Here is a 24,094-nt window from a genome sequence, read left to right on the forward strand (position 1 = left end):
TCCCTAAATACATGCAAATGAAGCTAGTTAGCTACTGATGGGCTGATTATTATACAAGTAGCTGCAATTAACCCATTCAAGTGATATTTAATGCAGTATAGCCGCAATCTTTGCACGTGGCTATACTGCGCTCCCTCAGGGCTCATGTGAACGAGCCCTGAGGCCTTAGTCAGACCGGCGTTTTTTCGCGCGATTTGCGGATCGCATGACGGATGCGCATCCGCAAATCGCGTGACCGGTGCGCGCAAGTCGCCCGCAAATCGCCCGAAAATCTGCTCCTAGCCGCGTTTCATTAGAAACGGGCCGGAGCTGTCCAGCACATTGCATTCAATGGAGACGGCAATAGAGCCGCCTCCATTTAAAGCAATGCGCTGCGGGCGAGCCCGGGATGAATTGTCGGTAAGGGATTAAATATATAAGCCCTTCCCTGCAATTCATCCTAAAATGTGTTAAAATAAAAAAAAATTGTATACTCACCTTCTCCCGGCAGCCGGAGCTCCGCGCGGCCGTCCTGCAGTGGGTGTGAAGGGGGTGTGAGTCAGACCTGCCCCCTGATTGGCTCAGCGCTGAGCCAATCAGAGGCATGCCTCACTCACACCCATTCATGAGTTCATGAATGGATGTGCGTCAGACCTGCCCCTGATTGGCTCAGCGCTGAGAGGCAGCAGTCACTCACCCATTCATGAATTCATGAATGGGTGTGTGAGTGAAACCAGCCTCTGATTGGTCAGGGCTGTGACCAATCAGAGGCAGATCATTCAGCAGGCGGGGATTTTAAAGCCCCGCCGGCTGAATAGTGCCGAGGAGCAGTTCAGGAGAACTGACAGCGGCCGCGGCAGGACTCCGGCTGCAGCGGAAAGGTGAGTATACAATTTTTTTTTATTTTAACACATTTTAGGATGAATTGCAGGGAAGGGCTTATATATTTAACCCCTTCCCGACAATTCACCCCACGCACGCCGGCAGCCCATTGCTTTCAATGGAGCGGCTGTATTGCCGCTCCATTGAATTCAATGGGCAAACATCGTTCTTCTCTGCCACAGCTGTTACAGCTGTGGCAGAGAAGAATGATTTGTCTTCTATATGTTCTCAATGGGGTCGGCGCTGCTGCCGCCGGCCCCTATTGAGCGCATATACAGAAGAGAACAGGAATCGCACATCGCAGATAGGTGCGATCTGCGATTTTTTGTTCTATAATTTATTGGACGAGCGCATAAAAAGCGCTCATGTGTCCGATACCATTGCAAAGCAATGGTTTTATAAAATCGCTGGACGCATGCGCATGCGCAAAAATCGCGGCTAAAAACGCCCGTCTGACTAAGGCTTGAAGGTGTAATAACACTGATATAGCATAGAATTCAAATGTCTTAAGTCCAACTGAGTTGAAATGTCATTTTCTTAAGAGGCTTAAAAAAATCTGTGTGTTTTCTATCCACAGTTCAGTTTCCACTTCAAATATAATTCTTGTTTAAAACATGTTTTTAAGTGCATTATTGAATACCTAGTTCTGTTTAACTCCTTAGGAATGAAAAGGCATATAGTTTGAGCCATTAGTGCTTCATAAACAGGAAAATGCTCAAATGATGATTTCATGAAATAATAAATACCCACAACAGTTCCACCCTTGGCACAAATTCATAGGCAGCATGGGGTAATGCTCACACTGGCACACAACTGCAAAAGTTGACATACAATATTAGAAAATACAGGCATGTGGTTATTTTAAGGTACTTTATGCTAAAGTTGACTTGTGTTACATGCACTATGAATGGTAATTCAAATATGTGTACCAATAACCATGAAACTCCAACTCAACATTAGTGTGCATCACTTGTTGACTGGGACTTTCCATACTGACATGTCCTAAAACATGAAAAACAGACTTGTATGCTGATACAATGAACAAATCCTTCATCAATGTTAAAGGAGATGTCTCGAGGAAGCAGTTAAATTTTTTTTTTGCCCAGTCCCCCCCATTAAGTACACATTACTAAGCCCCCCTGTAAATGACATTTCTAGCTGGTTCGTACTTACCGTTCCAGCGTTTCAGCAACTTATAAAAGTTTCCTCAAGATGGCCGCCGGCTCTTTCCCCGTCGCTCGCTGCAGCCCGACGTGCGCGCTCCCGAGACGCCGCCAGCTGTGTCTCCATGGCAACCGGACGCATCGCAGCCGCCGACCAGACGCCCCGCAGCCGCCGACCAGACGCCCACCGCCAGGCAGCAGGTAAGGCGCTAGCCCTCGGCTCCCCAGCGCTAGACCCTCAGCCCAGGTGAAGGCCCCGGAGCCCAGCGCTAGGTTCCGGAGCCCAGCGCTAGTTCCCCCGGCCTAGTGGCAGCCCCCCCCGGCCTAGCGGCAGCCCCCCCCGGCCTAGCGACAGCCCCCCCATCGCAGCGACAGCCCCCCCGGCCTAGCGACAGCCCCCCCATCGCAGCGACAGCCCCCCCCCGGCCTAGCGACAGCCCCCCCATCGCAGCGACAGCCCCCCCGGCCTAGCGCTAGTTCCCCCATCACAGCGGCAGCCCCCCCCGGCGCAGCGACAGCCCCCCCGGCGCAGCGGCAGCCCGGCGCAGCGGCAGCCCCCCCCCCGGCGCAGCGACAGCCCCCCCCGGCGCAGCCCGGCGCAGCGGCAGCCCCCCCACACAAATCACTTACCTGGGAGGCTTCTCGGGGCTGCTGGGCTGGGCTGGGCTTCTCCGCTGGGCAGCTCCAGTTTCTGCACCTTCCTCTAACAGAGGATGGTACAGAATAGCCGCTGCAGCGCGCTCCCGAGCAGTGACAGCTCGTCTGCGCATGCACAGAAGAGCTGTAGCGGGGAGCACACTGAAGCGGCTCGTGCTGAATGGAGAAGACCGGACTGCGCAAGCGCGTCTAAAAAAGCAAGCTGCCAGCGAATTTAGACGGAACCATGGAGACGAGGACGCTAGCAACGGAGCAGGTAAGTGGAATAACTTCTGTATGGCTCATATTTAATGCACAATGTACATTACAAAGTGCATTAATATGGCCATACGGAAGTGTATAACCCCACTTGGTTTCGCGAGACCACCCCTTTAAGGAACAAAATACAAATAAAAGCAAGACAAACATTTAAAACAAAGACACATTATTAAACGGCAATGAAGAATTTGCTCAAGATCTTGACAATGAGCATGAGCAATGAATAGGGTAAACATTAGAGATGAGCGAGTATACTCGCTAAGGCTAACGACTCGAGCGAGTAGTGCCTTAGCCGAGTATCCTCCTGCTCGTCTCTAAAGATTCAGGGGGCGGCAGGGGGCGGGGAGCGACGGGGGAGAGCGGGGAGGAACAGAGGGGAGATCTCTCCCCCCCCCCGCTCCCCCCTGCTTACCGCCGCAACTCACCTGTCACCCGCGCCGGCAGCCGAATCTTTACAGATGAGCGGGAGGATACTCGGCTAAGGCACTACTTGCTCGAGTAGTTAGCCTTAGCGAGTATACTCGCTCATCTCTAGTAAACATCCTAACTTCCCAGAATATCATTACAGGACCGACATGTAGCACTATTGATGTTCAAACATATGGATCTATCTTTGGTGAAAGGCTACATAAATTAGATCTATATGGGAGGCTTACCAGGAGAAAACCTTTGCTGTCCAAAAAGAATATCAGGGCAAGACCAATCTTTTTCCAAAAACACATAGACACACACTAGGAATTCTGAGACAATGTCTTCTAGAATATAAGCCAAAGATAGGGTTATGGATCCACATTACCAGAAGATCATAGAATCATAGAATGGTAGAGTTGGAAGGGACCTCCAGGGTCATTGAGTCCAATACCCTGCTCAGTGCAGGATTTACTAAATCATCCCAAGATGTATTTGTCAAAAAACAAAGACAGCATCTAAGTAGAAGAACCAACCATAAAGCATATTAGAAATAAAGTATAAATTCAGAATTTTTAATCAGTGGTGGCCAGATGCTAGAACCCCTACTAATTGCTAAAATGAATGGGAAGAAGAGTTCATCTGGGCAGTGTGTCCAGTCTGCTGTTTCAAGATTTCTTAGATTCATGTATGTATCGCATTAAAAGTCTATGGAGCCCGTAGACCACAAGCTGATAAAAGATAAACAGGCACAGCACTCATGTGAGTGCTTCTGCCTGTTCGCTTTAGTGATTGTTAGGGGGTCTCAGCACGTGGACTCCCACCAATCTAAACTTCTAACAAGTCTTTATGAGATGTCAGAAGTTTATAAAAAGTTTAGTTACACTTTCAGAGTTGGCTTTGCTTTGCTGTAACAGGGCCTGGGCAGCTAGCTCATTATATTAGATCTGGCAATGAAGTCATTTTTTTTCTACTAGAGTATGCTGGAGCATAATGTAGGAGACCATCCATTAGAAGATTGAAGCTCAGTTGAAAGGGGACCTTGCAACATGAAAAATACCCTATATGACATATATGAGTAGGTTCCCCAAGAGTTGGCTGAAAATAATAAGAAATGGACAGTTCTAAATGGCAAAGCCAAATTTCCGATCTACATCCCATTGAGATGCTGTGTGGGATTTGAAATGAGCTGTGCATTAAAGATATCCTCAGACATCGCACAGCTGAAAAAATGTTTCCATTGAGCAGGGGGAGAAAAAAATGTTCCCAGTTGATGTCAGAGACAGTTAAGTGAATGGGCATACTGGAAATTGTTTCTACTAAAGGGACCATGTCAGTTACTGTATTAGGGCCAAGCTATACTTGTTTTTCTACATAAGAAAACTGAATGTTTTTGTTTCATTATTGCCATTCCGTTTGTTAGTGTGTAATCACATTTATCTTTACATGCTATTTGAGTGAAGATTAAAAATATTGATATATCCCCATGCAGATGGGTCCAGGAGTACTTAGACAGTTATATAATTTACATAATTTGGCCTCTGTACACCACCACAATGAATTAGAAACAAAGCAACCATATGTTAAGTGTAGATGTTCAGTTTTTAAGGGGTTGTCCCGTGCCGAAACGGGTTTTTTTTTTTTCAATAGCCCCCCCGTTCGGCGCTAGACAAACCCGATGCAGGGATACAAAAAACAAACCGGGTAGTACTTACTCGAATCCCCGCGCTCCGGTGACTTCTTACTTACCTTGTGAAGATGGCCGCCGGGATTTTCACCCTCGGTGGACCGCAGGTCTTCTGTGCGGTCCATTGCCGATTCCAGCCTCCTGATTGGCTGGAATCGGCACACGTGACGGGGCGGAGCTACGAGGAGCCGCTCTCTAGCACGAGTGGCCCCATTCAGAAGAGAGAAGACCGGACTGCGCAAGCGCGTCTAATCGGGCGATTAGACGCTGAAGATTAGACGGCACCATGGAGACGGGGACGCCAGCAACGGAACAGGTAAGTGAATAACTTGTGTATGGCTCATAATTAATGCACAATGTACATTACAAAGTGCATTAATATGGCCATACAGAAGTGTATACCCCCACTTGCTTTCGCGGGACAACCCCTTTAAGTCTAGGGGTTTAACAAAAATATTGAATTAACCATTAAGGAATCACGGCCATTTTTTACAGAGTCCACAGAGGTTGAAAATAGCAAATAGTTCAAATAGTAAAATAGCATGTAAGGCTGAAAAAAAACATACCGTGTTTCCCCAAAAATAAGACCCTGTCTTATATAAATTTTTGCCTGAAAAGAGGCACAAGGTCTTATTTTCGGGGGGGGGGGTGTCTTATACTCACCTCCTAGGCGCCGTCCGGGTCCCTCCCACTGGTCTCTGGCTCTCCAGCAGGCCTCCGTGTAGTCCTAAGCACCGACAGAACATCTCTTGCTGGTAATGGGACTTGAATACCCTGCCTCCAGCAAGAGATTGCTCTAAATGGTTCATGAGCGCCGCCTCAGCCAATCAGAGCCGGTGCTCAATAAATCAATCACAGCTAGTCAATGAATGTATATGATTGGTATATCGAGCACCGACTCTGATTGGCTGAGGCGGTGCTCTTACCAGCAAGAGATCCTCTGTCGGCTCTAAGGATTACACAAAAGCCTGCCGGAGCACCGGAGGCCAGCGGGAGGGGCCCGGACTGTGCCTGCTAGGTGAGTTGCTTGTTTTTTCATGTAGTGTAGCTAGGGTTTATTTTTGGGTAGGGCTCATATTTCAAGTCTCCCTCGAAAATCAGGGTAGGGCTTACTATCAGGGGAGGCCTTTTTTGGGGGGAAGCACAGTATGTCCATCTAGTTCAGCCTATTACCTCCCAATGTTGATCTAGAGGAAGGCAATTTTCCCCATTTAAGGGTAAAAATTCCTTCCTGACTCCAATCTGGCAATCTGAATAATCCCCGGATCAACAACCCTTTTAAAGTTTTTAATGTTTATAACATATTAGCTCACCCGCCACACGTTGCTGCAATATCTGAAGAAAGGAAATTCAAGGAAACTTGTTATGATAACATTGAATTAACATTGTGTCATTTTTATTGAAACATTGATTTTCATATAAAAAACATTTCAAAGTGTCGTTTTAATTCTATTTATTTATTCGATTGCTTGTGGATCCACAATATTTTTTGTTTTTCCGTCTGGTGCGTACACGAATAAATCATAAGGTTTTCCGAGGCGTGAGCTGGCCACATACAGTTGTCCATGTGAGAAGCATGGATTCTCCAAATGTAGCCCACACACTTGCAGTGATTGCCCTTGTGCTTTGTTGATGGTCATTGCAAAAGTGAGTTGCACCGGAGACTGTAAACGTTTGAATTCAGATGCCATATCTGTTGGGATCATTGGAATCCGTGGCAACAGGACATCTTCCCTCTTGAATTTCCCATTCAAAATTGCAGCTTCGATGACATTGTTCATCATTAGAGATGAGCGAGCGTACTCGTCCGAGCTTGATACTCGTTCGAGTATTAGGGTGTTCGAGATGCTCGTTACTCGAGACGAACACCACGCGATGTTCGAGTTACTTTCACTTTCATCTCTGAGAAATTTGCGCGCTTTTGTGGCCAATAGAAAGAAAGGGAAGGCATTACAACTTCCTCCTGTGATGTTCCAGCCCTATACCACCCCCTGCAGTGAGTGGCTGGGGAGATCAGATGACACCCGAGTATTTAAATCTGCCCCGCCCGCGCTCGCCACAGATGCATTCTGACAGAGATTAGGGAAAGTGCTGCTGACGCTGCTGCTGCTATAGGGAGAGGGTTAGGTGTTATTTTAGTCTTCAAGAACCCCAACGGTCCTTCTTAGGGCCACATCTGACCGTGTGCAGTACTGTTGAGGCTGCTTTTAGCAGTGTTGCACAATTTTTTTCTTTTGTATATCGACGTGCAGACCATAGCGTCATCAGTGTGCAGTCATTTTACTCAGTATAGGGGCAGTACTGGTGAGGCAGGGAAAAAGGTATACTGGCTATATAGGCAGTGGGCTTTTTCCCAAAAAGTTCAAAAATACAATATTAGGCCTGCCTGTCACTGCCTTGAGTTTACTGCATCTCTGCTGGGGGTAGTAGTTGTTGAATTAATACCCAGCCTTGCGCATAATTGTTGCCTGCCTCTGCAGTGCGTTACGTACGCGAAGTCAGCCTCCAACAGGGAAATCGAAATACAGACTATATCACAGGCAGTGTGGTTGTTCACAAAAACTTCCACAAAAAAACAATATTAGGCCTGCCTGTCACTGCCTTCAGTTTGCTGCTTCTCTGCTGGGGGTAGTAGTTGTCGAATTGATACCCAGCCTTGCGCATAATTGTTGCCTGTCTCTGCAGTGCGTTACGTACGCGAAGTCAGCCTCCAACCACACGCCAATAAGCGGCACATTTAATTACAGCGTTCTGTTTCTGCTAATCTGGTAATACACCATGCTGAGGGGTAGGGGTAGGCCTAGAGGAATTGTTTGGGGCGAGGACGCGGAGGCCCAAGTCAGGGTGTGGGCACAGGCCGAGCTCCTGGTCCAGGTCTATCGCAGCCGACTGCTGCGGGATTAGGAGAGTCAAGTTTCTGGGGTCCCCAGATTCATCTCACAATTAATGGGTCCACGCAGTAGACCTTTATTAGAAAATGAGCAGTGTGAGCAGGTCCTGTCGTGGATGGCAGAAAATGCATCCAGCAATCTATCAACCACACAGTCTTCTGGGCCGTCCACTGCTGCAACTCTGAATCCTCTGGCTGCTGCTCCTCCTTCCTCCCAGCCTCCTCACTCCATGAAAATCCGTAAGATAAAAAGAAAAAGTTGCCCGCGCTCTCGGGACCCGAACCCCTGGATCAGGCTGCAGACATCACTCGCTTAAAATTTTTTATTATTAGTGCAATAATTGCACACTCAGTGCTGTTATGGTGCAACGCGTTTCGTCGTAGCACACGACTTTATCAAGCACAAACAGCATAAAACAGCATAAAATTACATGTTATTACTTAAAACAACTCACATTTAAGTAGTGGTCATCCTGTACATCCCGGTGTGGTGAGGAGGATCAGTGTCGGCGTCCTCACTGAGCGGAGCGCAGCGTAGGAGGGGGAGGGGGGAGGGGGGGGGGGAGAGAGAAGGGGGTGGGCCATCCGCCCGGTGTCTCTGTGTGTGATGACGTCATGACGTCAGACGTCCTCGGGGTGGAGCTATGTCCTCCACCCTCCGTTCGTTGTTTTGCCTGTCAATCAAAGCGTATGTTTCCCAATAGCGTTAGCTAGGCATTAACGCTAGGCGCCGTACCTGGCTCCTGCTCCTGTGACGTGGATGTATTAGTCACACATGGGGCTCCTATGTTTGCCCTGTCTCCTAGGTAACTGCAGGAAACATACTGTCACCTGATTTGACAGGGTATCCTGGTTATATATGCTGTGTTTATTCAACATGCTGACCCAAACCGTTATTTAATACTGTGATTAGGGATTGCTAGACTGCTTTTATACATATTATGGTCCTCCATGGACTATAACCCTTTACCAGCCGCATAGTGGTTTGTTTTTAACCCTTTCTCTGACAATGGAGGGTATATAGGAAGTGTATATCTTTCTTTGGGTGTTACATTTAAATTAGCATATTGAAAATAAACACCGGGGTATGGATGCCACCACTTAATGCAGTATATACATGTGTATAAAATACAAATTAGTAAAATACATATGGTATGTGTTAAAACTTACTTTCTATATGCTTTCTTGATGGGATTTTATACTGTATTTTTATACTAACAGTCTATATTACGCCCTTCACGTTATCATATAATCAAATAATGGTAGGCATACTGTTGCATGTTTGAAGTATCTATGTCATAAGCGGTCTAATACATGCAAGTATTAACCGATAACTATCTCCATGTAGCCTCCATTAAATATTATAATAATATATGTACACATTTATGCATAAATTTTATCATGCGTATATTAATATACTGTACCCATACATAATATATACATATATACACATACGTGTGTATGATAGATAAAACCATTGCTTAAAAAATATATATATTTTAATGCTTCAAATTTTCTCTAATACCTCGTTTAAGCCGTTAGGTGCGAGTGTGTTCAGCCTAAAGATCCAGTACATCTCTTTCTGTCTGAGCTCCTGTACTGATTTGGAGTCTATGTATTCAAGTGGGGTGATTCTTAAAACCGTACTGTCTTTATCGTGTTTGTTTAAAAAGTGTTTAGAGACACTGTGTTTTAAAAAACCGTTTTTTATATTATTTCTGTGTTTGCTCATTCTGTCTCTCATCACATTAATGGTCCTACCTACATATCTTAGATTGCATGGGCATTCCAACAGATACACCACTGTTTCAGTTTTGCATGTCAGTCGTTGTCTGATCCCTATAGATCCTCCTTCTGTTTCTATTTCCGTTCTTCCATGTGTTATATTCTCGCAGCATTTACATTTTTTATCGCCGCATTTGTACACTCCTTTGGGGCCTTTTTGTGTCTTCTTCCTCCCATCTTCCTTGTTTTTCTCCTTCTTTGGGCGTGAGGGGGCTAGTATATTCTTTAAAGTTCTATTTCTCCTGAACGTACATATTGGTCTATCAGGTATGGTTTTATGTAGAAACGGATCCTCTTGTAGCAGCGTCCAGTTTTTTCTCATGATCTTCTTTATGGTGCTGAAGTGTTTACTATACTTCGTAGTAAATGTTGTCCTGAATCTGTCATTGGACCTTTCTTTCCTTTCTGTGTTATCCTGTGTTCTCTTCGTATCCTGTTTGATGTTCACATCCTGATTTTCCATTATTTTTTTGTATGCTGCATCTATTATAGTGCTTGGGTACCCTTTATTTAGAAATCTCTGTTTGACCTCTTTGGCTTGTTCTTCAAAGTCCTCCAGGTTGGTGCAATTTCTTCTCACCCTCCTCAATTGCCCATAGGGTACATTTACCTTCCATTGTTTCAAATGGCAGCTGTGGAAGTCCAGATAGCTATTCGTATCCACGGCCTTAAAGTGGGTGCGGGTATGAATTTTCCGTTCTTCCGCCGAAAGCTCTAAGTCCAAGTACACTATCTTATTGGGGTCCGTTGTGTGGGTAAATTTAAACCCGAATTCGTTTTCCATTAAGTTGGCGATGAAGTGTTCTAGGTCCCTTTCTTCGCCGTCCCATATTATTATCAAGTCATCTATGTACCTCTTGTACAAGATGATTCTTCTGTCCAAAAAGCGATTTCGTTCAAAGATCCCCATAACGCAATTTGCATAGCTTGGGGCACAAATTGTGCCCATCGCGGTCCCCATGGTCTGCCTGTAGAAGTCCCCCTTGTATGTGAAGAAATTATTGCTCAATATGAATGCGATGGCTTTTAATAGGAATTCCCTCTGTTTGTTTGGCATGAGGATGTCCTCTCTCAGAGTTTCTTCTATAGCTAGGATGCCCTTTTTGTGATCTATATTTGTATACAGGGCTTCCACATCCATGGTGCACCACCTGTACGAGTTTTTCCAGGGTATTTCCTTGATGATGTCTAGTAGGTGACCTGTGTCCTTGAGGTATGATGGTAAATTCTTTACATACTTCTGCAGTTGAGCATCGATGTATTCAGATAGACGATTACTTATAGACTGCATACCAGCAATAATAGGTCTTCCTGGGGGATTAAAGATGTCTTTATGTATTTTGGGCACATAATAAAAATAGGGCATTCCTATGGGGGTTTCCAGTAGGTACTTATATTCAGACTTCAGGATGCATTTATCCGCATATCCTTCTTTCAGTAGGTGGTGAAATTCTACTCGTGTCTTCTCCGTCGGATCTTTTTTTATTTTCTCATAGTATTTCGTGTCATCCAGTATCCTTCTTGCTTCCTTGTCATATTGTTCGTAATCTAGAATGACTATGCCCCCTCCCTTGTCTGCACTTCTGATTACGATGTTTTCCTGTTTCATTAAGCCATTTAGAGTAGCTCTCTGGTTCCGTGTGAGGTTATCCGTCCTCTGTGGGGTTTTCGTTTCCTTCTGACACATCTCTTGAAATTCTTTCATCACTTTATTGTAAAATAGTTGGATATACTCTCCTTTTGCTTCCACTGGGTAGAATCTACTGGTAGGTTTGAGATCTGTCGCTATTGGGTCTTCCATGTTGAAGCTTAGTTCCATTCTTTCCTCGTTGGTTTGCCCTGTTTTCCCATTTTTCTCTTGAATCACGAAATACCTGTTGAGGGTTAATTTTCGTACAAAGCTGTTCAGATCCACAAAGAGATCGAACAGATTTGAGTGGGTAGTGGGACTGAAGGATAGGCCTTTGGATAGAACTTCCACTTCTTTTTGTCTTAGCATGTATTTTGATATATTAAATATGCCATGCTCCCTGGCCTCCTCAAAGGTCACTACTTCTTCAGTTGGGAGGTCCCTCTTGTTTTTGTTCCTCCTTCTACCACCCCTTTTCCCCCTTCTGGTCTTTCTCTTCCTGTTTTCAATGTTGGTTTCATTGGTAGGTAGAACTGGTTTATTTTTGATTTCACTGTTGGATTTGTGTTGGATCTCTGATTGACCACATTTCTGTTGGAGATTATGATGTCCTTTGGGGTTGCTCTTCGAGAGTTTCCTGATGTTACGAGTGGACCCTCCTCTGTCGCTTTGTCTAAAAAAGCTTGGTTTATCTCTGTTACCTGTAGCGCTTGTTCCCCTCTGTTCCTTCCTCTTTGGTTTTCTGTGTTGGAGATGCACAGATCCAATATGTCTGTGGGTGAATTTGCCATGGGTGTCCTTAAAAGTGCTCTTTCCACGTCTTGTGAGATTAGTTCTGGTGTGTATGGTGTGTGTATTGAGACACACTCATTCACCTGATTTTCTTCCCTGTTTTTCCCCCAGTTCGGGGTCCCGGTCCGTCTGGGGGTACAATCAACCGTACTACAAAATGTAGAGTCCACGGTGATGAGAGAATGGGCATTCTCATCTAGATATTTCGCTTCCCCTGTATGGATAGGGGGAGCTCTCCAGTTCTCTATCCGCTGGTTCCTGGGATTTCTATATCTATTTGTGGCCCCGCTCATGTGCGTTTGTGTTGTATTGTCAGGGTTATTTGTAATGACCCCTCTGTTTCTTGATCTGTGTTCCTCTATTCGTTTTTCTTGGTGTTGTTGATTTTGTCGTGATATTTCATCTTTCTTCCCATACAGATTTTCTTTTCTTCTCTCTATCCTACTATATTGTCTACAAACATTCTCGTTATGTTGTACGAACTGATTTACGTTTCTGTTATATGTTTGTCTATTGTCCCACTGTTTGTATTGTCTCACGTTAGCTGTATTGATTTTTTGTCTGTTTTCCCAGTGCCTCATTTGTCTCCCATATGTATTGTCTCTATCTCTATTCCTATTGTTATAACCATTATTAACTCTCCTTTTGTCAGTGTATGCATGGCTTTGTTTGAATCCTCTGTGCCACTGTTTACCAGTGTCCCTATTATCACTGGGGGGAACCTGTTTCTTACCACTTCTTCTATAATCTCTAGGAAAATAGGTTTCATTTTTAAAATCATATGAATCTCGCATTAATTTTTTGACTTTCCTCATGATGGTTTCTTTTTCAATTCTTTCCATATAATATAGTACATCATAAACTATGTCTTCCTTATCCTCATGTATATTCAGTTTTTTAATGCAGTCTGATAACATCGACATACGTTTCATAATTAATTTTTCCAACATTAAGGTAGAGAAGGTGTTGAGCATTAATGCCCACTGGCCCACAAAATCTCCATCTTGCTGGAACGCTGGAATAACATTTATTCTCAGCCCTCTGGGGAATACTTGATTCTCTTTATAAATCCTTAAAAAGATCAAGTCTAACGAGTGTCTCCAGATATCCTGCACACAGTCCCTGATTATATATTTCCCTTTTAGTTCTTCTCCTTCTTTCCCCATCCACTCATAAGGATCTTTGGTGAGTGGAGGAATGCAGTTAGTCTTTATACCATGTAGGTCCTCTTTAACCATCTGCACAGCTTCCTCAACTTTCAAATCCAGTTGTAGCCATGCTTTCTTAATTTCCTCCATTCCACCACACCTGAAGCCGCTGTGACCCCTAAAAATAACCGGTCTCAGCCCAATGGGATTGGCCGTGAAAACAACACAAATACACGTCAGGGAAGCGCTATAGGTGTAGGCTAGGAGTTTGAACAGACATAAAAATAGCACTCTCCTGGCAGTACTATGAAAAAGGAAATATTGAGGTTAAATGACACATTCTGAGGAGCAGGCAGACTCCCAGGAACTGTTCTCGGGCCCCTGCCCAGATTGGGCAGCAATCGTTCCTCTCCCACCAGAGGAGTTTATCGTGACCGATGCCCAACCTTTGGAAAGTTCCCGGGGTCCGGGGGATGAGGCTGGGGACTTCCGGCAACTGTCTCAAGAGCTTTCAGTGGGTGAGGAGGACGATGACGATGAGACACAGTTGTCTTTCAGTGAGGTAGTAGTAAGGGCAGTAAGTCCCAGGGAGGAGCGCACAGAGGATTCGGAGGAAGAGCCGCTGGACGATGAGGTGACTGACCCCACCTGGTGTGATAAGCCAACTGAGGACCGCTCTTCAGAGGGGGAGCCAATTGTAGCCGCGGCACAGGTTGGAAGAGGCAGTGGGGTGGCCAGGGGTAGAGGCAGGGCCAGACCGAATAATCCACCAACTGTTTCCCAAAGCGACCCCTCGCGCCATGCCACCCTGCAGAGGCCGAGGTGCTCAAAGGTGTGGCAGTTTTTCACTGAGAGTGCAGACGACCGACGAACTGTGGTGTGCAAGGTTTGTCGCGCCAAGATCAGCCGGGGAGCCACCACCACCAGCCTCACCACCACCAGCATGCGCAGGCATATGATGGCCAAGCACCCCACAAGGTGGGACGAAGGCCGTTCACCGCCTCCGGTTTGCACCACTGCCTCTCCCCCTGTGCCCCAACCTGCCACTGAGATCCAACCCCCCTCTCAGGACACAGGCACGACCGTCTCCCGGTCTGCACCCACACCCTCACCTCCGCTGTCCTCGGCCCCATCCAGCAATGACTCTTAGCGCAGCGTCCAGCCGTCACTAGCGCAACTGTTTGAGCGCAAGCGCAAGTACGCCGCCACGCACCCGCACGCTCAAGCGTTAAACGTGCACATAGCCAAATTGATCAGCCTGGAGATGCTGCCGTATAGGCTTGTGGAAACAGAGGCTTTCAAAAACATGATGGCGGCGGCGGCCCCGCGCTACTCGGTTCCCAGTCGCCACTACTTTTCCCGATGTGCCGTCCCAGCCCTGCACGACCACATCTCCCGCAACATTGTACGCGCCCTCACCAACGCGGTTACTGCCAAGGTCCACTTAACAACGGACACGTGGACAAGCACAGGCGGGCAGGGCCACTATATCTCCCTGACGGCACATTGGGTGAATTTAGTGGAGGCTGGGACCGAGTCAGAGCCTGGGACCGCTCACGTCCTACCCACCCCCAGAACTGCGGGCCCCAGCTCGGTGGTGGTATCTGCGGCGGTGTATGCTTCCTCCACTAAACCACCCTCCTCCTCATACGCAACCTCTGTCTCGCAATCAAGATGTGTCAACAGCAGCACGTCGCGACCAGTCGGTGTCGCGTGGTGTGGCAGCACAGCGGTGGGCAAGCGCCAGCAGGCCGTGCTGAAACTACTCAGCTTAGGAGAGAAGAGGCACACAGCCCACGAACTGCTGCAGGGTCTGACAGAGCAGACTGACCGCTGGCTTTCGCCGCTGAGCCTCCAACTGGGCATGGTCGTGTGTGACAACGGCCGTAACCTGGTGGCGACTCTGCAGCTCGGCAGCCTCACGCACGTGCCATGCCTGGCCCACGTCTTTAATTTGGTGGTTCAGCGCTTTCTCAAAAGCTACCCATGCTTGTCAGACCTGCTCGGAAAGGTGCGCCGGCTCAGCGCACATTTCCGTAAGTCCAACACGGACGCTGCCACCCTGCGGACCCTGCAACATCGGTTTAATCTGCCAGTGCACCGACTGCTGTGCGACGTGCCCACACGGAGGAACTCTACGCTCCACATGTTGGCCAGGCTCTATGAGCAGTGTAGAGCTATAGTGGAATACCAACTCCAACATGGGAGGCGTAGTGGGAGTCAGCCTCCTCAATTCTTTACAGAAGAGTGGGCCTGGTTGGCAGACATCTGCCAGGTCCTTGGAAACTTTCAGGAGTCTACCCAGATGGTGAGCGGCGGTGCTGTAATCATTAGCGTCACCATTACCCTGCTATGCCTGTTGAGAAGTTCCCTGCAAAGCATAAAGGCAGACCCTTTGCGTTCGGAAACAGAGGCGGGGGAAGACAGTATGTCGCTGGATAGTCAGAGCACCCTCATGTCTATATCTCAGCGCGTTGAGGAGGAGGAGGAGGAGGGGGAAGAGACAGCTTGGCCCACTGCTGAGGGTACCCATGCTGCTTGCCTGTCATCCTTTCAGCGTGTATGGCCTGAGGAAGAGGAGGAGGAGGATCCTGAAAGTGATCTTCCTAGTGAGGACAGCCATGTGTTGCGTACAGGTACCCTGGCACACATGGCTGACTTCATGTTAGGATGCCTTTCTCGTGACCCTCGCGTTACACGCATTCTGGCCACTACGGATTACTGGGTGTACACACTGCTCGACCCAAGGTATAAGGAGAACCTTTCCACTCTCATACCCGAAGAGGAAAGGGGTTCGAGAGTGATGCTATACCACAGGACCCTGGCGGACAAACTGATGGTAAAATTCCCATTCGACAGCGCTAGTGGCCGAAGGCGCAGTTCCGAGGGCCAGGTAGCAGGGGAGGCGCGGAGATCAGGCAGCATGTACAGCGCAGGCAGGGGAACACTGTCCAAGGCCTTTGCCAGCTTTATGGCTCCCCAGCAAGACTGTGTCACCGCTCCCCAGTCAAGGCTGAGTCGGCGGGAGCACTGTAAAGGGATGGTGAGGGAGTACGTAGCCGATCACACGACCGTCCTCCGTGACGCCTCTACTCCCTACAACTACTGGGTGTCAAAGCTGGACACGTGGCCTGAACTCGCGCTGTATGCCCTGGAGGTGCTTGCTTGTCCTGCGGCTAGCGTCTTGTCAGAGAGGGTGTTTAGTGCGGCTGGGGGAATCATCACGGATAAGCGTACCCGCCTGTCAACTGACAGTGCCGACAGGCTTGCACTCAAAAAGATGAACAAAGCCTGGATTTCCCCAGACTTCTCTTCTCCACCAGCGGACAGCAGCGGTACCTAATCAATACGTAGGCTGCACCCGCGGATGGAAGCATCGTTCTGTATCACCATAAAAAACGGGGACCTTTTAGCTTCATCAATCTGTGTATTATATTCATCCTCCTCCTCCTGCTCCTCCTCCTGAAACCTCACGTAATCACGCTGAACGGGCAATTTTTCTTAGGCCCACAAGGCTCAGTCATATAATTTTTGTAAACAATTTTTATACGTTTCAATGCTCATTAAAGCGTTGAAACTTGCACCTGAACCAATTTTTATTTTAACTGGGCTGCCTCCAGGCCTAGTTACAAATTAAGCCACATTAACCAAAGCGATTAATGGGTTTCACCTGCCCTCTTGGTTGGGCATGGGCAATTTTTCTGAGGTACATTAGTACTGTTGGTACACCAATTTATTTGGGCCATCGCCTACAGTGTAATCCTAGTCATTTTCATGGGCTTTGCCTGCACTCATGCTACAGCAAGGTGTGTGGGGTTGGCCTATACTTTTGCTACATTAATGTAACTGGGGCCTTGTCTATACTGTAACTACTGATATGTGAAAGAGACTGTTATCTCCTTAAACTGCTGCAACGGGAATGTTACTGTGGCCTGTCTTGACTGCTACTACTACTGAAATGGAACTAATACTATGCTCCCCCTATACTGCTGCTTCGGAATTGTTACTGTGGCCTGTCTTGACTGCTACTACTACTGAAATGGAACTAATACTGTGCTCCCCCTATACTGCTGCTTCGGAATTGTTACTGGGGCCTGTCTTGACTGCTACTATTACTGAAATGGAACTAAGACTGTGCTCCCCCTATACTTCTGCTTCAGAATTGTTACTGTGGCCTGTCTTGACTGCTACTACTACTGAAATGGAACTAAGACTGTGCTCCCCCTATACTGCTGCTTCGGAATTGTTACTGGGGTCTGTCTGGACTGCTACTACTACTGAAATGGAACTAATACTGTGCTCTTCCTATAATGCTGCTAGTGATATGTTACTGGGGCCTGTCCCTAATGCTACCGCTGAAATGTTACTAATTCTGGACTCTGCCTATACCGCTGCTAATCCTATGTCACTGGGGTGTGGAAACGGAGGCTTCCCAAAGACATGATGGTGGCGAGGACATTTCCCACCAACGCGGTTACTGTTAAGGTGCATATAACCACGGACACGTGGAGAGGACACGTAGTGCCTCAAAAACATCCCCCTCCTCCTCCAATGAAAACATTCTTGGCAAATACCTTTGCATTGGTCCGTCTGGTGACAGTCCAAGAATTTCACCTTTACCGACACAACAAGAGAGCACCACCACCATCCCCCCGCCACAGCCCACTTAATCCTGGCCACATTCCGAAAACCAGCTAAATAAAACTGCGCTACTAGGTCCGCAGTCGCCACCACATTCCCACCAATGCGGTTACTGTTAAGGTACATATTACCAGTCTGACTGGGGCATGCACTGTGGGCCAAAGCACACCTGTATTGTATGTGACATTAGCTCTGCTGAGCAGGGCACTGCAATGGGATTTATTTATGTACCGCCGGTGGGTTCCAGGGAGCCACCCATGCTGTGGGTCCACAGGGACTTCACATTAGGGATTTGTACCTGCCAGTGTCTATGTATTAAAAACCCCGGTCAGACTGGGGCATGTAGTGTGGGCCGAAGCCCACCTGCATTTCATCGGACGTAACCTCAGCTGTGCTGGGCAATGCAATGGGATATATTTATGTACCGCCGGTGGCTTCCTGGGACCCACCTATGCTGTCGGTCCACACAGAGTTGTAACTGCATGTGCCTACTTATAAAGAACCCCAGTCAGACTGGGGCATGCAGTGTGGGCCGAAGCCCACCTGCATTAAACCTCACGTTACCTCAGCTGTGCTGGGCACTGCAATGGGATTTATTTATGTATCGCCGGTGGGTTCCAGGGAGCCACCCATGCTGTGGGTCCACAGGGACTTCACATTGGGGATTTGTACCTGCCAGTGTCTATGTATTAAAAACCCCGGTCAGACTGGGGCATGCAGTGTGGGCCGAAGCCCACTTGCATTTCATCGGACGTAACCTCAGCTGTGCTGGGCAATGCAATGGGATAGATTTATGTACCGCCGGTGGCTTCCTGGGACCCACCTATCCTGTCGGTCCACGCGGAGTTGTAACTGCGTGTGTCTACTTATAAAGAACCCCAGTCTGACTGGGGCATGCAGTGTGGGCCGAAGCCCACCTGCATTAAACCTCACGTTACCTCAGCTGTGCTGGGCACTGCAATGGGATTTATTTATGTACCGCCGGTGGATTCCAGGGAGTCACCCATGCTGTCGGTCCGCACAGACTTCACATTAGTGAGTTGTACCTGCCTGTGTCTATGTATTAAAAACCCCGGTCAGACTGGGGCATGCAGTGTGGGCCGAAGCCCACCTGCATTAAACCTCACGTTACCTCAGCTGTGCTGAGCACTGCAATGGGATATATTTATGTACCGCCGGTGGCTTCCTGGGACCCACCCATGCTGTCGGTCCACACGGAGTTGTAACTGCATGCGTCTACTTATAAAGAACCCCAGTCTGACTGGGGCATGCAGTGTGGGCCGAAGCCCACCTGTATTTAATCTGACGTTAGCTCTACTATCCGGGGCACTGCATTGGGACAAACTACAGGAGCAATACAGCGCTAATGAGACGTGCACAGCTATGCTAGCATAGGAGTCCGCTGTAGGCAATCGATTGCTGAGAGTTTGTGCAGAGGCCTATGTCCTTGGTGCAGTGAAAGTCCGCTTCCTGCCTAGGATTGCTGAAGCTGTGGACCGAGGCCTATGTCATGGGCGTGGTGCAAGTCTGCCATGTTTGGCCGCTCAGATCAATTTTTGGTTCATGTCTTGGGCTTCCTAGGACCCCCCTATGCTGTTGGTGCAAACTTAGTTCCCATCGCGGTGTTTGACCTGTCTGGCACAAAGGCACGGACTGACTTAGGTAGAGGGCAGAGCGCTGACACCTTGACAGAATGAATACTGTGTTGCACATGGATTCCCCATTGCTATGCCCACGTTTGCAGCTCCTGATGGAGGTGGCACAGGATTGGAGTTCTCATTGCTTCTGTACAGCATTGTGGGCTATCGCCCCTCCCCTTTTAAAGAGGGTCGCTGCCTGGCCCTGCCAACCCTCTGCAGTGTGTGCCTGCGGTTCCTCCTCATGGCAGATGCACTTATAAATAGACATGAGGGTGGTGTGGCTGTGAGGCCAGCGTGTGGCATGAGGGCAGCTGAAGGCTGCGCAGGGACACTTTGGTGTGCGCTGTGGACACTTGGTCGTGCGGGGGGGTTGGGCAGCATGTAACCCAAGAGAAGAGGCAGGGGTGTGTCCCTCAGGCAGTGCTTGTGCTTTGTTGGAGGTAGTGTGGTGCTTAGCTAAGGTGTGCCTTGCTAATGAGGGTTTGTCCTAAGTAAAAATTGGTAGGGGGGGGGCCCACTCTTGCCGCTATTGTGGCTTAATAGTGGGACCTGGAAACCTGAAATGAAGCCCAGCATGTTGCCCCTCGCCTGCCCTATCCGTTTCTGTGTCGTTTCCAGCACTTTCTTGGGTTTTGCAGATTTTCACAAATGAAAACCTTAGCGAGCATCGGCGATATACAAAAATACTCGGGTCGCCCATTGACTTCAATGGGGTTCGTTTCTCGAAACGAACCCTCGAGCATCGCGAAAAGTGCGACTCGAGTAACGAGCACCCGAGCATTTTGGTGCTAGCTCATCTCTATTCATCATCTTTTTCACCGGAAGTCTTGTACTGTTACAAAGTCGTGGTAGATTGATGTTTCGGAGAAGAATGACAGGCACGCCAATTTTCACAGTTAAAATGTGCAGTGGCATACCTGGAAAATCAAGTGAATTCTAGAATGCCTTTTGGTAATTGACAACTTCGTCTTGATTCATCACAGTATCGATGGACTTATACGTTGTCGCTTCGCCTGGTATTCCGTTTTGAATGCAGAAATTGCTGGCATTGACATCGTTGTTGGTAGCAGCTAATATAGCTCGTGCGCTGAGCCACTGATGATTTTTGTAATTCCGCGCAATATTTGGGAAAACCTTTTGAATCAATTCATCTTTGCTTGATGTCATCTTACCAAAGTTTGTGGGCAATGTGATACATTGTGTGGATCTGTTGATTGCCATCTTCCCATTCCCAATATCCAGCAATTGTTTTGCGAAACGTTAAGCAGATGCATCATTTTGTAGTTGAACACGCATCCTGTTGCTCGTCTGTTTCTGAAGCTCGTAATGCCTTTTTCCTTCGTGCTTGAAATGGAAATCGATTGGTCAATCTACGTTTGGGGGGTATAACTGTCGATGATGCTCGCATGCACACCACCTATCGTAGGATAGATGTACTATGCCAGAAACCTTCACAAGAGTGTACTCAACAACTTCCCAAAGTTTCATGGCGATTGGATGAATGGTGTAGTAATGCATAAAGGACAAACAGACAGACAGACATTCGTTTTTATATATAGATAATATTGTATTGCTCAAGAAAGATATCCAGGCCCCTTGTGAACTCTTTTATCGAATTTGCCATCACCATGTCTGCAGGAAGAGAGTTCAATAGTCTCACTGCTCTTACAGTAAAGAATCCCCTTCTATGTCTGTGTAGAAACCTTCTTTCCTCTAGACGTAGCGGATGCCCCCTTGTTACAGTCACAGTCCTGGGTATAAACAGATCATGGAAAAGATCTCTGTATTGTCCCCCAATACATTTGTATATAGTTATTAGGTCGCCACTCAGCCATCTTTTTTCTAAACTAAATAATTCCAATTTTGATAACCTCTCTGGGTATTGTAGTCCACCCATTCCATTAATTACTTTAGTTGCCCCCCTTTGTACCCGCACAAGGTGTGATATATCCTGCTTGAGTACCTGTGCCCCAAACTGTACACCATATTCCATGTGTAGTCTGAACAGTAAAGAGGAAAAACAATGTTCTCGTCATGCGCCCCTAGACCTGTTTTGATGCACCCCTCGATCATATTTTCCTTGGCAGCAGCTGCCTGAAACTGATTGTTCTAGTTAAGCTTACAGTTGACTAAAATCTCCAAGTCCTTTTCCATGTCAATGTTTCCCAGTAGTTTCCCATTTAGTGCATAATAGTGACATGTATTTCCTCTGCCCATGTGCAGAACCTTACATTTATCAGTGTTAAACCTCATTTGCCACTTTTCTGACCAAGACCCCAACTTATCCAGATCCTCTTGCAACTGCCTTGAGTCCTCTCTGGTGTTAATTACTTTACATAACTTTGTGCCATCTGCAGATATTGATACTTTACTGTGTAGAAGTAGGGCAAAATAACATAACTATAAATATAAGGATCATTTTTAATATCTGCATGCAAATACTTTATAGTCAATGGCTGCTTGAAGTTTGGAAGGCATGCTTGTTACCAAATACTTCATTTCCTCTGCTGAGATGCTTTCCCAGGCCTTTAGTGCCATTGCCTTCAGTTGATGCTTGTTTGCGGGTATGTAAAAAGTGAAAAAAAACTTTACATGATTTGTCCTTATTATGTGGAATGTCATAAATGACTAAGACTGATTTCACACATTGTGTGAATTCAGCCCTAGTTTCATCTTTTTTCTGGCATTTTCCTGTAGGCTCCTCTATGCGAAACAAAATGGTAGAAAAAAATACCAAAATAACTTGTAAAACATGCAGGCATCACACAAAAATGGCTTGCGACGTCTTCCGCACTGAACATAGGTAAAAATCCTATATGAAGGAAGTTTTAGGGATTTCTTCACATGGGATGGAATATTCTGGAGGATGCTGCAGAATATTCTGCTCTCAAAATCTGCACTAAAATCTGCAGGTTTAAATCAGTATATTGGCACGAAATTGTTAGTAGAATGCTGCCCTTTTCAATTCCACATCAAAATGTAAACGTTAGATATGTGGATTTTTGTTGCAGATCTTTGCATGTGGCACAATATTCCATAGAATCCATCAGAATATCCCATCTTGAGTGAAAACAGTTTATAGGTGCTTTCATACAGGGTGGAAAATATCAGCTACGATTCCGCACAAAAATCCACCTGTCTAAGGCCCAATGCCCACAGACGGATTTTTGCTGTGAAATTCGCGTCCAGACACCCGCCAGGAATTCCGCAGCAATGTCCATCCATAGCATGCAATGTTAAATAATTCTTCCCTGCACATGAGCGGAAATCAGCTGCGATTCCCGCTCGCGGAGGAAGAATCGCAGCATGCTCTATTTGGGGCAGGAAATCGCACGGATGGCTTTCATTGCAGTCAATAGAAGCCGTCCGATCCATGGCGATTCTAAAATGTCAATTTTGAAATTGCCACGGATCCATGTCAACGGCACGTTATGCCCTGCACTGCACATGCATGCTGGTACTCTGGCCGAGACACTCGCAGCAGATTCAAGATAGGTGAGTATGGGTCTCTGGCTGGGCACCGGGTTAGATCCTGCCATGTGCAGGAGGCCTAACACATAGCTTTTGACAAGAATTTGCCATAGAATTGCCAAGAATTTTTTAAAGGGGTTTTGTAAAAAAAAAATCAATACTTACCTATTCCTCCTCAGGCAGTCTTCTTACTGGATCTTCACCTCACCGGTCTTCTCCAGTCCCCCGGGTCACCTCACCTCCAGCCGGCCGGATCCTCTTCTTCTTGTTATGGAGTGTCCATTCTCTGCATTCTTCTTCCTGCAGGTCACTGTATGCTACGTCACTAGTGACGTAACGATCACTACCTAGCATGCCGAGACTGCGGATGTGTGCTGTTTTGCCGCGAGTGGTCATGTACTATTGCACAGAGACAGTGCGCATTCCCTGCTAGGCTGTGAACTCTACATCACTAGTGACTGGCTACATAGACCTGCAGGAAGGAGAATGCCGGCAATGTATGCTTTGTCAGAGGAAGATGAAGAAATGGCGGGCCGGAGGTGACGTAACCTGGGGGACTGCAGGAGACAGGAGAAGATCAGGGAGCAGAAGATGCGGTAAGAAGACTGACTGCAGAGGAATAGGGAAGTATAGATTTTTTTTTCTAATGACAGAACCCCTTTAAGGACAAAATGCACAGAAATTCCACATCAAAATCTACATATTAGACATGCAGATTTTGGTTCAGATTTGTACATTTGGCAACAAACGTTACATGCACATGTTGGTCTGTTGCATATGTATTTTAAAGTAACTAACTTTTCAAACAACTTGCACTAATATGATAGCCACTGTGATAATTAGCAAAATGACTTATCTAAATGTACCTAAAATTACGTTTCTTTGCTGAAAAATCCCTCCTTTCCCAATAGCTTGCTGTCCATTGGCTGCTTGCTCTTGATTTACAAAGGGACACTAGAGGCCCTTCATATGAGTGGAAAATTTCCATCAGGGCACGCATCAGGATGTAAAGCTACAGAATTCCACACTGCAATCCGCAGTTCTAGCTGGAGATTGTGATGTG

Source organism: Eleutherodactylus coqui, chromosome 7 (genome assembly GCF_035609145.1).
Source record: "Eleutherodactylus coqui strain aEleCoq1 chromosome 7, aEleCoq1.hap1, whole genome shotgun sequence".
In the NCBI taxonomy this organism is placed as follows: domain Eukaryota; kingdom Metazoa; phylum Chordata; class Amphibia; order Anura; family Eleutherodactylidae; genus Eleutherodactylus; species Eleutherodactylus coqui.